The sequence below is a fragment of the Chanos chanos genome, chromosome 1 (assembly GCF_902362185.1).
Source record: "Chanos chanos chromosome 1, fChaCha1.1, whole genome shotgun sequence".
In the NCBI taxonomy this organism is placed as follows: Eukaryota; Metazoa; Chordata; class Actinopteri; order Gonorynchiformes; family Chanidae; genus Chanos; species Chanos chanos.
In genome coordinates, this window is record NC_044495.1 from 47,870,334 (window position 1) to 47,885,461 (window position 15,128).

Below are 15,128 nucleotides of genomic sequence, written 5' to 3' on the forward strand. Positions count from 1 at the left end.
GAGGGTTTTGTTGCAGGCCCCCTTCGCTTTGAGTAGTTGCGAGTTGAAAGGGAAAAGGAGGGGGCTTTTGTCCGACCTGATCCCGAACTATTTGGGGACTCAGATTGGTGTGAAAGGGACGAGAAGGTCACTTGAAATCGCCTTTTATCCGCTGCCATTTTCTCTATGGATCAGCAACTTTCAATAGACATCATCTAATCGCTCTTAATGGAGAGGGTATTCGAGAGAGATGGGGAAAATTTTCTAAAAACCACGCCACTTAGTATTGCTGTGGGCTATTTTACGATTGACGCATTCATCAACGTACAAAAGAACATAATTTCATTTTTTGGTGATTACTTTAGAAATGAAGGCCCTTGTGACGTATAAAGAATAAAATCCCAATCTTTTATTTTTATTTATTTATTTATTTATAAAGAAAAATAACTGATTTCATTCACGCGAGACCGTTCGTCTCGCCTGCTCTTTTCATATGTCCCAGGGTTTACTGTTCAATTACAAACAGGAGATATTAATTTAGCTTAATATGAGAGGCCAATACATGTAAAAAGTCACACAGGGTTCAGATACGCCTGTTGTTGCTCTAAAGGCGCCACGCTATATGCGTAATAAAGTACGGAGCTTATTTATTTGTTTGTTTTTCAAATGACAGGAAATACATAACCACAGATAAAGAGTCAGATGAACACGCAACTCAGAGGAAGATATTCCTCCCATGATTTAGTAATCACAACTTTTAATAACCTGCGAAAACCATTCACCCTTGAAGTGAAGGACTGGTAGTGACATATTGAGGAAAGCAGGTAGAGTAATGCAGTTTTTTTTACGCCCCTCTTTACCACTGACTGGCCCACAAAAAAAAAATACAAACTGTGCTCTCATACACCAATCTGATGATGGAATGGCGAAAGCTATAATTGTTGACAATGGGGACGAAATGGTTTCACCAATTAGCTTGCAGTAGGAGTTTACTTTGAGGGATTGTCAGTTTATGCAGTAGGTAATGACTTTATTGCGCACAAACCATCATCTATTTAGAGCATATGTGCTAATTACTCTTGATGGTCTCAGAGACCAAGACCATAAATCCATTAGCACTTTAAAAGGCACACGGACCCAACAGTGATTAAGCCGGCATATTTGACGTTTACCAAAAAAAGCTAATGTACCACTAACAATAGTAACACCAAAGTACAGATGTTTTCTGTAATGTCAATACAGTCAAAGTCAAACCAAGGGAATGCTATATTTGGAAAAGCCACTTTTGAAATTAAACGGTGAACATTGGAGCAAATGTATCTGAAAGATAGGGTTACTAGTGCAGCACCAGATAAAACTTCCCATCGGTTATAAAAAGCACAAAAACATGTACTGTAGTGATAAAGCGGTGAACAAAAGTTCGTGATGTCGACCTATTTAAGTCGGGTCTAAATTTAGGAGAACCCCCTTAAAGAGAACATTGGTATTTGGACAGCCGTACAACCGCAGTTTCTTTCAAACATCACTGATTCAAAGTTTTCTGTCTTGAAGGGAGATGTCATGTCAGAAATGTTATTTCAAAGATAGTTCTGTAATTCAACAATATGTTCATTATTTTTTTTTAACAACAGGATCTTTAATTGAAAGCACCATAGTTACTTTCTTCGAAGCCTCGATTGGACCTACTTACACAAAGACAAGTTGAACGTCGTCTAGTCACTTGAGACAAAACACGTCAGCGTAAAACGCTGTTATTTTAAGTGATTCCCTGCAATTAATTTCAGGAAACGACAGGGCAAAGGTAAAATTCTTGAGAAATTCCAAGGGGTTGGGGGGTGGTTTGGAATTCTACAGACGGATTACTTTCCTTCGCCATATCACCAGAACGCGGTACACTGGCCAGAGACAAAGCAGCCCTAGAAGTTTTATCTTAAGCCCGAAAAAAACATTTGCGAAGGGCTCTTCTCAATTTTTCGGGGTCTTACTTACAAAATCCGAGAGGAAGAGGGAGTGAGAGAGAGACATAGAGACAAAGAGAGAGAGAGCACACGGTTCTTTTTGCTCTGCCGATCACCTGCAAATGGACTAAGATGTCATTAGGAGAAAATTAGATAAGAAACAAGAAACTTGTCCTCCGTGTTTAGTATGACGGAGGGAATCACCTCATATATCCATAATAGTCTGCTTAAACCAACACACAGCAGGCGCTTAATTGGAATTTTGTCTGCCTGAACCACCGACAGGCTTTAAGAGCGGATAAATGAACGGAGTTAGCAGGGATAACAACGTATACATTACAGGGAGTAGGGTTGAAGAGCTTTGTCATATTTATAAATACGGGAGCTTATATACAATGGACGGCGTCTATACGAGACAATATTTTTTGACCACAGGTACAAAATTGAGGAATAGCCTTATATTCGAAAAGCCAAGAAAATAACACCATAGTTACAGTGTTGCAATTTAGCAAAATGTAGCGTGTCTCTCATGTCTGTCAGAGGAGTCTTGTTTTCCAATGTATTCCTTAAGTTAGCAGTACAACCTAAAGACATAAACACACGCACACGCACGCACACACACACACACACACACACACACACACACACACACACACACACACACACACACACACAGAGAGAGAGAGAGAGAGAGAGAGAGGCTGGAGAGCTGTGGAAGGGGCAGTAGTGGGTGCTAGAAGTCACAGAAGGCAAAAGGCTTTTCATCTATTCACAGTCAGTATACACACACACGCACGCACGCACACACACACACACACACACACACACACACACTCAGAGAAAGAGAGAGAGAGAGAGGGATAGGGAGAGAGAGAGAGAGAGAGAGAGAGAGAGAGAACAGTCCACAATAAACAGAATATTTTTATGGTGCTATAGTATTTAAGATGCTTGGATGCGTAATGTGTTCATATGTACACATATAGCTGTGAAAGTTCAAGAGATTTGATCCTGTTTGTTTTTTAACTAGCACATCTGTTCAGGATGATTTCATAATTTGTTACACCACGACAACTACAATTACAATTCATTCATATACAATACAGTGCAACCTTGTCTACTTTGGCATAGCTATGGTTCTTCTTCTTTTTTAAACCCTCTTAAAAAGTTTCTTAAATGTTTAAGGTGTTGACTGAGCAATACACAGAGTGTCTAGAGAGTTACTTTAACAGACCTTTGTGAGTGTGTGTGTGTGTTGGAACACTATTTTCAACAATTCTGTCGACTTAAGAGTTAATTAAGTTGTAAGTAGTGAGTAGTTTTCTCTTAGCTGATATGTGTGAGTCACACTGGAGCTTTGGGGAACTAACATTAGCATGTTTCTCTGAGTTTTTGGCATTCTGGGAGGAAGCTTAAAAAAGAGATGAGTCATGAGTAGCCTTGTGTCCTGTCTCAGTCTCTGCCTCTGCTTATGAACACAACTGTGTTACATCAGTGATTAGTGGTGTAATGGTGTGACTTGCACTCCTCTTTTACCACACCGTCCAATGCCCCAAACCGTTAGTGCTCTCCGGAAGACGGATTTGACCTGTTTGCCTGTTAGCCATTAAAAATGCAGAGGATAAAAAAAAAAACAAAAAAACACCAAAATGGAAAGTATTTCAGAACTTTAAAGTCCAGGCTTGGGCAGAAAAAGAATTCCTTGACAGTATCTGTTCTTTCCTTTTTAAAGAACTGTTTTTACTCATGTTAATGATGTGACTGAGTTGCTGTGAACTTCTCTTTGAGAGACACTTTGTCAGTTACCCATCCACTCACAGTGGCCCTCTCTTAAAATGAGGAGGGAAGTGTCTTGGGTGTGTGAGTGATATCCACTGACCCGGCTCTTGATTCCAAAGTAAAATGCAGTCAGTCATTTTCTCAGTCGTGACCGTAGTCTCCGACTGAACCCATTCCACTTTTTTTTGACATCAGCCCTTTTGTTTTCCATCTGTGTTGTATGCTTCCGACAGATGTAAAATCAACATTTTCTTCTTCTTCCTCATTAGCACTGTGTTTCTTCAGCAAATCAGCTTTGACTACTTTTGTGACAGGAGTCCATAAATAGCTCAGTTTATCTATAAATACTTTCTGTGAACAGAAATATGCTTTTTTCCTTTTTTTTCTTTTTTTTGGGGGAGGGGGGGTTGCTGAAAATAGTCACAAATTAGCGCTGCGTGAGCTGGCTGAACAGTGGTAAACCATGGCCTAACATCCACATGACAGATGAGGATGTTCAGCATGGTGCATGTTGATTTAAAAATTACAGTTTGCTTCATGGATACTGGCTTGCTCGTGCTGTTTATGTGAAAATTACGACTTGGTTTATACTTGTATATGTGGGTGTTTTAGCGTCTGCAAGCATGTGTATATATGCGCGTGTGTGTGTGTGTGTGTGTGTGTGTGTGTGTGTGTGCGTGCGTGCCTGTGAGTGTGAGAGTGTGCATGTATATGTGTGTGCATGTTTGTGTGCACGGGTATGTGTGTGCATGCTGACGTGTGCATGTATGTGTGTATGTGTGTGAGCGTGTGTGTGTGTATATCTGTCTGTGTGTGCGTGTGTCTGTGTGTGTGGCGTGTGTGTGCAACTGCAGCCAAATGGACTTGTTTAATTCTGGGCAGAGCTGGAGTAGAATGAAACACAGGTACCCCTCGCTTGCTGTTTGTAATTAGCGTATTCTCAATGCAACACCCTGTAGCACAGCATAAAGGTCCGACCAAAAGGTCTTACCTCGCTTTGAGCTCTCTCTCTCTCTCTCTCTCTCTCTCTGTTCTGATGTCATGTCCTGAATTCAAACCGCAGATGCTGTGAAATAAGATGGTCAGTGAAAATTGAGTCTTTTATCTCACAATGTGTCACACTTTTAAGTAGCCTCTGAATTATATTCTTTCTTTCTTCAGTTTTTATTTTATTTTATGTTATTTTTTTTTTTTTTTTTAAAAAAAGCCAGCAAAGCAAGTGCAGGATTTAAATGCTGACACCTTCTGCCATTTCCTCTGGACTGAAAAATGGCCCTGGCTCATTCCTCTTATGTCTTATAAGCTGTTTCTTTTAGGGATTTATGGAAGAATATGTCTGTGTTTTTGTCTTTCAGATTCAGAGAGTTTCAGTGGAGGTTATGTTGTCATCGTCTGGAGTTTTACAAGTGGTATGATGAGAAACAGTGAATGCAAATCAGCAGTATACGAACACAGATTCACAGACACACACACACACACGCACACAGACTCAAACAGATCACACACACACACACACACACACACACACACACACACACACACACACACACACACACACACACACACACACACACACATATACACCATCTAGGTAGGCCTGTTAGTGCATTTGACCCAGTGAAAACAGTATGATTACTCTAGTTTAGTGAACACCCACCCCCAGCCCCCACCCTCCTTCTGTTGGTGAGAAAAGCCATCCTTACACACACACACACACACACACACACACACACAGTTCTTCAGGGTAAGCTACAGGAATCTGTTTTCGTCCAAAACATTAGCTTTCGACGAATGTAGGCAATACAGCAGAGCTTTAATTTAATGCTCTGTGGAGCAGCGACCATTTTAACAGACAAAAAAGAGACTGATATTAACAGCTGTGACTCTACGCACTATCACAATATCATTTTCTGTCTTGTGTTCAGGAAAACAGTTAGACTCTGATTTCTGGAATGGAATGATGTGTAATTTTGAAGAAAAACTGTGCATCTTATCAGTCTAGTATTCTATAAACTCACACATAAAAAGAGACAAATGAAAGAATGAAAGAAAGAGGGTAGAAAGGAAAGGTGTTTTTTCCCCCGCCAGGTTTCTGAGCTATCTCCCGACAGGCAGCTATAACTGTGTAATGTCTCATTCTTGTGAAACTGGTTACACACCACAACTAATATTATTTTAAATATTGTTACATTATACAGACAGGTTCAGTATTTTTTCACATCAAATTTAAACCTTCATGTGACATCCTAAAATTACTTCCCTCGCCCCCAACCAAAGCTTATTGACTTTTGTTTAAGTGAACATTTGTGTGTACGCATATGTGTGTGTTTGTGTGTATGATTGCTGGTACTGATACCAAAGACTTCTTGTTCTCTGCCTCTGACCACATCTTCAAATGCTAGTGAAAGTGGCGAGAAGAAAGCAAGCACAGAAAGTAAGAAATACCCCCCCCCCCCCCCAATTCATACTCCACTTTCAGAATTATAATGACAAGGCCTGTAATGTCTTCTAATGGTTGATGACTCTCTTGTACCAAACATGGAACGAGATCACCTGATGACCTGGAGGCCTGTTGGTCTGTTTGAAGAGGGTTTATGGTTTATGTAGATGTTATAGGTGTCTGTCAATAGCAATAGTTCACGGAGGATGAATCACAGACCAGCTGCCAATCACAGAAAAGGACGAGTCACAGACCAGCCACCAACAGACGACCCAAATGCATCAGCAGATTCCTCTAATAACCAAAACACAGTGCCCACAATGAGAAGAGTATGAAATATCTTTACTGTCTTATGAATAAAATGACCCCTATGCATTCTACATGTTTGTGTTTTTTTTTCCTTTTTCTTTCTATCCTCTTCCCAGCAGTTTCTCTCTGCAGCAGTCTTTTCTGTGTTTGTCTGATATGTATTTTTTCTCAGGGATATGTCTCTGTGTATGTGTATTTCTCACAGGACTGGCTACTTCCCTGATGTAAATCATGTGATGCCATCATGTGACCAGATGTCATGTTATGATTGGCTGCTTCGTTCTCAGCCACAGCGGCATGCACTGCAGATTTGATTTGATGCGTGTATGTGAGTGTGTGTATGTGTGTGTGTGTGAGTGTGTGTTAATCATGGTGCGTTTGTGTGTAGTTTTATACGTCCCCAGTGATAGGAGCATCCCAGCGTTAATTTTCAGGGAGGTGACACCTGCCCTTTTCAGTGGAGTGGGGTTGGGCTGTGGGAATCCTTTGCCTGGGTTGTAGCCTGTGAGGACTGGAACAATGCAAGTTAATACTCTGGCTTTGGAGCAATACAACACCACATGGTGAGGCGGTGGTGGCTGGATAGACAATCTCTGTTTTCAATGCCCACCCCCACTGAGAGAGACCCTCACTCTTTCTCCCTCTCTTTCTCTCTCCTTCTCTTTCTCTCTCTCTCTCTCTCCCCCTCATCTGCTGTTAAGCTGATGTCTTGCCCCCTCTTTAGAGACATCAGTAAATATCAGTGTCGACTGTAAACACCACTAAAAAGGCACTTAAAATGATAACTGGACAGTGGTAGGATTCCTGCTCTAGCTTCATGCTTTCAACAAAGCAAAACATTTGCAGTTAAAATGTTATGTCAGTGATAGCATTTACCCTTATGTGCACACATGTATGAGAGAAAGTGTGTGTGCGTGTGCATGTGTGTGGCTGTGTTGTGGGGAGGTGAGTGTGTGCACGTGCATGTGTGTGTGTGTGTGTGTGTGTGTGTGTGTGTGTGTGTGGCTGTGTTGTGGGGAGGTGAGTGCGTGTGTGTGTGCGTGTGTGTGTGTGTGTGTGCGCGAGAGAGAGAGAGCGTATGTGTGTGTCTCGTCCCCCCTGGGGCCTTTCTCTCTGTGTGCAGTGGCTCCTGATTCGGTGTGTAAAAGCCTCTGTGAATGATGGATTACAGTGTCACTGCAGCCTGGGAAGGATTAATTTGTTGCATTGATTTCTCTTTAGGCAGAATGCCAGCATTTGCTGCTTCCCACCTCTCTTTCCCGGTGACTCCCGGCCGTAATCGACGGTAATGGCCTAAGACAAATCAACCTGTTTCTTGTAAAAATAGCGGCAAATAACCCCTGACTCTGGCGAGTGCGTTTGGAGAGCCACTCCTCCGCGCGGGCGTTTTCGCCACTGACATTAACCCTAGGAGAAGGCACAGCCTTCGCCTCAACAAAGCCATAAGTCTCAAACACTCATCTCCACCACTCCAAACCTGGAATAGATTGGTAATGACCAGCTGTCCGGACGCTGGGGTCAAGTGTGGGCATAATCTAGTCGATAAAAGAACTCGGGAGACGGTTTCTGCCTCTTCCTGCACATTTAAAGCAACATCTTGACTAATATTCTGAATCTTTTTTTTTCTTTCTCAAGAAGTTGAATTTTTGACACAGCCCCCCCTCCCACCCTTTTTTATTTCAATATTTTTCTTAAGGTAATAATTTCATATTTGATCAACAGGATAACAGTTAAATGCTATCTTAGTGTAAATCCAACCAGCGTCACAGGGACTAAAGACACAGTTGTATGAGTTTTTGAGGTACTGATATATTTACACAAAATTATTATGAGTAAAGTGGGGTGCAGTACATAAACATTAACGTAACACATCCACTCCACAGCAACAGACTTATGTGTAAATACCTCATCAAGTGGAATAGAGCCTATCAGAAGTTTGCTCTGCAAAGCATAGGATCAAAACTGGAAAAAAAAACCCTGCCATTTCAAGGGTCAAGTACAGTTCACATGTGTGCAGAAGTTGTATTTAAACATTTTTAACTTTATCCTCTCTACTATTAAAAAATCTCTTTACTAAATATTGTGATTGTCAGATGTAGAGAGAGACTTGATTAAAAAAAAACAAAAAAAACCTTTGATTTTTAAGCAGGGTGTTAGAATGATCAAAAGGCATACCTCATCACGCAAAGTGTGGAGAGTGCTTGTTTGGTGACTGAGTTCCTTCACACTGATGCAATGTCACAATTTTACCTTCATTACCGTAAAATGTAAAGTAAAACTTGATCATAACCACATGAGAATAAGAAACAATAACTTTAATAAAAATCTAATCCTTCATATGACTCAACGGCCTAATTCTGAGGCTTTTTTTTAAAAAAAAAATCAGAGTAGCCCACGATGTGTCATGCCGACGCCCCACGACACCTAAATGAGCAGGTGGGTTACAGAGATGGGAGTTGAGTTCATTTGCTTAGTGTTGTATCGCGTATAGTGTTGAGTCCAAATAAAAATGGCAGTACTTAGATCAACATTTATATCAGTGCGTGGCTTTTTTTTGTCACAGGAGATAAACAAAATATATGAAAAAGTAGTGTATGAAGTATATGAGAAAGAGTACTTGAAACATCAAACCAGAGAATGACTCTGACATCATCAGTTCCAGAGCATTGACTGGCTCTCTAAGAGTCTGGCTGTATAAAATTTTATATAAAAGCCAAAGTTTTTTTTGTTTTCATTAATATTATGGTAATATCTGAATATCTGGATGTTGGGTAATATCTGGATATGCATGTGATCACCTCATGGTCACTTTCGATAGCATTATGCGGCTAAAACCCAGCCGAGTGTGACGGTGTGTTAAAGTGCAGGCTCCAGTGTCTCCTCTGTACCGGCTAATGAAGAATGAACAAGATGATAACAACACGCTGGCTTTCTCCGCATGCTGGGCTGTTTAGCAGGTCCCTGCTGGCACACAGACATATGAGACTGACAAACAGCGATCATATTGGTTTAATAGTAAGGGTACGTACCAATCGAGTGACCACACACACACACAGACACACGGAGCTGAGGACTGACCCCTAAAACAGCCATTATTTCCAAATGTTCAAGTTTAAATTTAGAGAGGAAAAAACCTGATGTAGCCGTGTGACTGCGCTGTTCTCTGCTGTGCAGACTCGCTAATGTTGCTCTGCCCATGTAATCATAGTAACTGATCATAATCATAAGTATAAGTCTAAGTACTGATATAAATTGTGCTTTAGATTAAGGGTCATTGTCAAGATCTTTATGATACACTCATAAGCAATAAAAACAGCCGCTATAACAAGTAACATCAAGACAAGACTAGGCTCGCGGAACAAATGAACGCTCGAACAAAAATTTCATCGACTCCCACCAATCGGTGAGGCCGTATTTTTTGCTCTGGCCACCCAGGGCATTTTGTGACCAGATGATTTTCTTCTCCCGACTGCCTGACTCTGTGTGTGTGTGTGTGTGTGTGTGTGTGTGTGTGTGGTTAAACCTTTCGCCCCTGAACACCAAACCCCCCAGCATGCCCCCCCCCCCCCCCCCCCACACCCTTCCAAACCACCCCCCTCCTTCAGCCCCTCGACACGAACGAGGCCCTTCCACTCCAATGCTCTCTGAGGATTAGGTAATCTAGCCGTGATAGTGCGGGTCTCCATCAGCTTCCCTTTGTCGAGGGCTGTGTTCCACTCATAGAACAGTGGCTCCTTAGGGGCCATTACACCCTGAAGAGGCTTCAGAAAAGGGCTTGGTCGTCAGGTAATTGTCCAGCTGCGTGCAGGCTTATCAGAACCACTGGGTTCTAGTGCCGGTCGGAACTGCTGTGGCAGGCGCTGAGGGGAGGGGCCTTCGGGTCACAAGAGGTTTTGTTGTTTTTCTTCTCTCTCTCTCTCTCTCTCTCTCTCTCTCTCTCTCTCTCCTTCTTTTTCTTTTTCTCCTCTTTTCTTGCCTGAAGTGCCACGGTGCTGAGGTAGAGTGAAAACAATAGGGCAACTAAACGTTGGAGAGAAAGACCAGTGCATGCTCCATCGAGTGGATAGTGAAGATGACGCTGCTACGGGGGGAAAGGAAAGCAACAGGCTGAGAAGAGAGGAAGGACTTTTAGGCATCTTAACGAAACAGCCAGGTCAATGCAGAATCCATTTGTCATGCTCTACTACAAACAGCGCCCTCAGACTCTAACGAAAAACTTTCTCGGGAGCAAAAGGGGCCTTTGATGTTTCTCTCTCACCCCCTCCTCCCCAACACCCAATTCCCCCCCCCACCCCAGACTCTGCTCTGACACAGGAGCCAAACAACATCCATAAAATCTAATAGAGACACAGTGTTTCCACAGTTGTTTCTTTCTTTCTTTTTTTTTTTTTACAAGACATGCTTTGTGAAAGTGAAATAAATTCATCAAAAAGTTGTAAAATGGAACCATGGTCCATTTGGCTTTTACTTTGTCCAAACATCTATTAAGATCCTGACTCCGCTGTGGTGTTAGAGGCAGAAGAAAACCCAGTCCTTACAGTCGGAAGTAAATGTACCGTTAACATTTTCACGGGAGAAGTGCAAGAGGTAGAAGCAATTCAGTTTGATGTGATTCTAGCGTTTTTAATTGCATTAAATGCAACGGATCATTAATAGAACCAAGACCAAACCCTGTAATGTGTTAGAAAGAAAACACATATGTTAGCAACCTTCCAGCAACGGCAAACACTTCATAGATGTGATAGACATAATCCAGAAGCGAGGTTATTCGGAGATTTCCACGCAAAGCGTAAATCAGCCTAATGGCCCAGCGTCAAACATAGCCTTAACCTTGAGACAGTCATGTGATCGTCCACTGGGTTCCGACAGGAAACGCAGGCACTCTGCCTATGTCGTGTCAAAGGTCGTTAGCTAGCAATAAAACATTGGAGAAGCCCTATCAATAACACTGACAGACAGACTAATACAGTATAGAACTGCGAGGCTGTGTGTGTGTGTGTGTGTGTGTGTGTGTGTGTGTTGGGGGGGAGGAGGGGGGGCTTGTATTATCAAAAGATGGGGGGTCAGCAGAAACAGTTGGTCTGACATCTTAACCCAGAGGGCAAAGGTTACCAGCCAGACCACTCTCTCCCTCGCCTCCGTCATCCTCCCGTATGGCGGTTTGATTGTCGCCACGGTGATTATAAAGGTATTCTTCATGCAGGTCAAATGGGCGAGGGCAAAGAGCAAAAAGCTTTTAAGAGCCGTAGATGTGAGTCAAAGGTTAGGAAGGCCATAACGCTGAGAGCACAATGAGAGAGAGAGAGAGAGAGAGAGAGAGAGAGGTGGGTATAAAGAGGCCTGAACCACAAATGTGCACTTACAGTCAATGAAAAACCCACAGTTCCATATGCTTAGAACATATCTCGTTTCCTCTGATGATATCATCAAACGAAGGATCATTTGAACTACAAAGGGCTGACTATGAATGTAGTACCACTGGGTACAATTCGTGTAAACCACAAACTGTAAAGGTGATGAAATATGAATGGCAAGGGTCAAGGAAGGTGGTTGTGTGCATTTGGTGTTGGGTGACCGATGGCACATGTAAAGGTCAAAGTACAAAAGCCCCTTCGCCGGGCTGGACGAGGTTGGAGTTGGGCGGAGAATATGTGTCACGGGCAGGAGGTGATTTATGGGTGATGATAAGAGTCTGGATGGGAGGAAAACGTTCTCTTTTTCAAATCCCGTCAGTTTCTGAAAACTCTCCGCTTGGTCATATCCATCACACTGTCACCGAGAGGAGAGGCACTCTTAGCTTTTCCTGCCACAGTTAAACACAGCCCTCTGTCTGGAGGTCTTAAGACAAACGCTCCAACAAAACAGGGAAACTTCTCACATTAACTTTGCTTTAGTGTGAGGGCAAATGCGTTTCAACCACCAAAGTTAGTCAGGGTCAACTGAGGACTATCTGTTTTAACATGTAGTGCACCTCCTTCATCTTGCTAATATGCAGATGAAATGAAATGGGAAAAAGTGTGAAAGTGTGACAGACAAAATTTCTGGACGTCCTTCATGTTTTCTTGGAGAAAAACCATTCTGGCCTTGTCATGTTTATTGGAATAAAATGCAGTTTGCATCGTCTTGTATTCTCTGTATGCTTTTCTTTGGAAGGTGCAGTGTGTTAACAGGTTTCACCAGCAAAAAGTACCTCACCCTGTCTGTCTTTCAGACCATGTTCCTGAAGAGTCGGCTGGAAAACGATCTCCCTGTTTTGCCTGGCGAGCGAGTCATTACGAGCAACAGGACGAAATTTACTGATTCTCATTGTTAGCAATAGCTAAAATGATTGCTTACTTTATGGTCGTAAACCAATTCACCCTTGATTAAAACAAATCAAGTTCCCCCTGCTCTGAGGTTATGTACTGAAACCAAAGTCGGCCTTTTCTCCCTCCCTAACCCTCTCTCTCTCTCTTTCCTTCAGCTCTGGTGTTACAGCTGTAAGAAGATCTCTCTGTCAGCGCTAACGGAGGCCAGGAGCATTAGAAATCCTTCAGCGCTTGAATGTGAAAACCATTCATCGTTCAGATCCTCTCAAACTGCCCCCCTGAGGCACAAGCCTTGGCCAAGAAACAACAACCTCCCCCCCCACCCCACCCAAAAAAAGGTCTGAAAAAAAGCCTGCTTTTGAACTACACGCCAAACCGGAAACACGGTCTAGTGCTCCAAGTTTGAACCTAAGACGTAAGGACTGTTTTCCTTTCCTCCAATAGTCATAAATTTGGTCCTTCCTTTTTATGTTCGTGTAATGTTTTTTTTTCTGCACAAGGATCAAAAAGGCAGATAATGCGGAAAACCATACACACCGGTGCACATTAACGCACATCTCTTCATCTCTCAGTGTGGTCTTTAAAATTGACTCATATGCCGCCCATTTAAAGTAGGTAAACAATAACAATAGGTAAACGATAACAAAAACAATAACACAAACTATGGATTGTGGGTGAAGAGCAGTTGTGATGCCGTTTGTGGAAGAGAGCGGAATCTATCTGCTTCTCCCCTTTACTTCTCTCTCTTTCTCTCCTTTGTCTTTGTCTTTTACTCTTGCTCTTTCTCTCTCTCTCTCTCTCTCTCTCTCTCACACACACACACACACACACAAACGGACGCACACACGCAGAGAGGCAGTGTCGCCAACAAAGCTTTCGAGGGTGTCTATTCATAATAGTATTTCCCCTTGTCACATTCATCTCCATTCTCATTTGCCATAGAGCATTTGAACCATGTTATCCTCTATTAGGGCTATGCAGATTTCAGCAGCACACACAGTACAAATCACCATCAAACCAGGCAGAAACAGCACTGACATGATCCTCTGTCATAGAAAAGGCTCACCAAGCCATGCTCGAGAGGGAACGCACAATCTTTCTCTCTCTGTGTGTGTGTGTGTGTGTGTGTATGGATGTCATTATTTTTTTTATACCTGACTATAACACTCCATATCAACTCATCCTGTGTGATGTGTCTCAGTGCACAGACACACAGATTCATATGTTTTATCTGAGTAATGTCTCTGTCTCTGTCTCTGTCTCTGTCTGTCTCTCTTTCTCTCTCTCTCTCTCTGTGTTTGTGTGTATGTGTCAAGAGATACAGAATGAGTCAATTTTGTCTGCATGTTTGTGTGTGTGTATGTGTGTGTGTGTGTGTGTGTGTGTGTGTGTGTGTGCGTGTGTGTATACCTAAATGAGATTACCTCCAGCCTGTCTCAGACACACTCCTGACAGCAGTATTAGACATTAGTGCTATATACATGCTTAACTGATGTATGTGCGTCACATTGGCAATGCCGTACAGTAAAATATGATTTTATCAATAGAGTTGATCAATAGTGCATGCTGGGTATTGTGTAATTATTATAACTGCCCGTATCAATAAAGCTGTCAGAAGTGATCCGTTGGCCAAGGGCAAAGAGAAAAATACAAAGGAAAACACAAAACACTTCCATGAGTCTTTTTTTTTTCACCATGTGGTGTTTCATTTCTCTTGCGTACACTCAAAAAGCTTTCAGTAGTTCAGTTGCTCTCTACAGACTACTCACATGACTGGGAGCTAACATGTCTTAAAGTCAGCGTAAAGAAAAAAGTCTTCAGCGGTGGAATATTTATTCGAGTTGATTTTCTGTTTTCACCAGAATTACATGAGGTCTGTGTCAAAGCTATTTGTGACAGACATTGATTTGTGTCTGTTTATACAGATCATACACTGAACACATACACACACACACACACACACACACAAACGCAAACACACTCACACTCACACACACACACACACACACACACTCACACACACATATCCAGAGCTGGTGAGTGAGGGTGAGAGGCACAGATTAGGCTCTTGTTTCTTGCTGTGTGTCTCTGGGGAGCGATGTCTATGCCAATAGCACTTAAGAGCCAGAACAGAGAGGCAGCAGCCTTCTCTACTGCTGATCATCACTCATGTCAAATCTACCTGCACTAGTGATTACACATCCACTGACTGACTAACTAAACACTCCACCAGAGAAATATGACCGAATCCTTCTCTCCAGGCCTGGACGATCGCACAATCACTCTTCCCCCCGTTTAGGGTCTAAATTACAGAGCTCATCTCACGCAGGCCAGTTTGCTCATGCCTTCTCACTGACT